We start from the raw sequence: 2,112 nt of genomic DNA on the forward strand, positions 1-2,112 counted from the left end.
GAAGGCAGCAGCAGTATGCTCACCACTGTTCATTTCACGGAATCAAAGACTCCATTTTTTAACAATAGATTAGTTTGCAAAAATTATAAGCTACTCACGTTCCTGGATGGGCTCGCACCACTCAACAGTTCAGTTAATAGCCGAACGTGCCGGCCCATTGCGCCACGAAGACAGACACGGAAATGCCGGCAATTGCAATTATTCCACATGAACCCATGTGATTATGTGCCAGAGCGTTCACAGCAGAGGCACCGATTACGCAGCAAATGAGAAGCTGCGTGGGTTCAATCTACCATCCAGGTAGTCGTGGCTGAGTGGTTAAGGTGATGGACTAAAAATCTATTGTAGTTTCTACGCGCAGGTTTGAATCCGGCCGACTACGGTAACGAGGACGTCGTCCCAAATGATCCGTTTTTATGAATTTGAACTGCCGCCTTTCGGTTCCTGTGCCGAGATTCAGCTGCAATCAAACAACAATTCAAGCAGAAAGTATAACAAGCAGTTCATCCCATTATTAAATCACTACATTACGAGAGGCTGTGGCCACAGGAGAAAACTACATTATTTAACGCTCTTGAAACCGTGAAAGCAATTTCAACCGTCGAAAATATTTTATTTTGCAACCCATTGAAGAAAATGCACGTCTTCCGCGCAGCCATCTTCCAGTTGATGCTGCTTCCTACTGCGATGCTTATTTAATGAACTAAGCCAGAGGAGCCACAGTTCTCAGCACCGCCAGCCAAGATCGGTACATTAGATCATAAGAAATAGGAGCAGCATTTGGCCTTGTGGCCCTCGATCCTGCTCCGACATTCAATAAGATAATGGCTGATCCTGTACCTCAACTGAAAATTACCGACCTACCCCCATATACCCTGATTTCCGTAATGTACATATCCATCTCCGTTAGGAATGTACTCAATGACTGAACCGCCACAGCCCTCTGTGTTAGAAAACTCCAAAGATACAAAACCCTTACAATGAAGCAATTTCTCCTCATCTCAATCTTAAATGGCCGGCCCCTTATTCTGAAACTTTGACCCCTAGTTCGGGCTCCACAGCCAGGGTAAACAACATCTCAGCATCCGCCCATTCAAGCCCTGAAATAATTTATATGTTCTCCCTTCGTAGAGTCTGCTGAATTCATTTCACCACAGAAAACTATGTTTAGCTGGATGGACAACCAGCAGGAAAAACAATGCAGCCAAAGATTTATTCTCCGACCACATTCATTGAGTGTATTAGGGAGGGGTTTCTTGAGCAGTATGTAACTGAACCGACCAGGGGGCAAGCAACCCTACATCTGGTCCTGTGTGACGAGACAGGATTAATTAAAAATGTCCTTGTGAAGGATCCCCTTGGAATGAGTGTCCGTAACATGGTTGAATTCCATATTCAATTAGAGGCTGAGAAGGTTGGATCTCAAACAAGCGTGCTAAGCTTGAATAAAGGTGACTATGAAGGTATGAGAGCGGAATTGAGTAGAGTGGATTGCGAAAATAGATTGAAGGGTAAGATGATACATGATCAGTGGTGTACATTTAAGGAGTTATTTTAAAACATCCAAAAAAATAAAATCCACTGAGAAGAAAAGGGTGTAAAGGAAAAGAGAGCCATCCGTGGCTCAGTAAAGAAATTAAGGTTAGTATTCGACTAAAAACAAGGGCATATAAGGTAGCCAAATCTAGTGGGAGGATAGAGGATTGGGTAAACTTTAAAAGACAGCAAAAAATGACAACAAGATTGATTAAGAAAGGGAAGATAGATTATGAAAGTAAATTAGCATAAAATATAAAAACAGATAGTAAGAGTTTTTATAGTTATATAAAAAGAAAAAGTATGGCTAAAGTAAATGTTGGTCCCTTAGAGGATGAGACTGGGAAATTAATGGTGGGAAATATGGAGATGGCAAAAACGCTGAATGAATATTTTATATCAGTCTTTACAGTAGAGGACACTAAGAATATCTCAACACTGGACAAACAGGGGGCTAAAGGGGGGGAGGAGCTAAACACGATCAAAATGAATAAGGAAGTGGTACTCGGTAAAAGAATGGGACACAAGGCGGATAAATGACCTGGACCTGATGGCTTACATCCAAGGGTCTTGAGG

General features: G+C 42.2%; 1 non-coding gene across 1 annotated transcript; it reads left to right on the forward strand.

Moving 5' to 3' along the window:
* Nucleotides 1-300: 300 nt before the first annotated feature.
* Nucleotides 301-382, forward strand: trnaf-aaa (transfer RNA phenylalanine (anticodon AAA)). Its single transcript has one exon. It is a non-coding gene; the product is annotated as a tRNA-Phe (tRNA).
* Nucleotides 383-2,112: the final 1,730 nt, after the last annotated feature.

The sequence above is a fragment of the Somniosus microcephalus genome, unplaced genomic scaffold (assembly GCF_052327205.1).
Source record: "Somniosus microcephalus isolate GS21.2 unplaced genomic scaffold, FLI_Smic_1.0 unresolved_chr9, whole genome shotgun sequence".
In the NCBI taxonomy this organism is placed as follows: domain Eukaryota; kingdom Metazoa; phylum Chordata; class Chondrichthyes; order Squaliformes; family Somniosidae; genus Somniosus; species Somniosus microcephalus.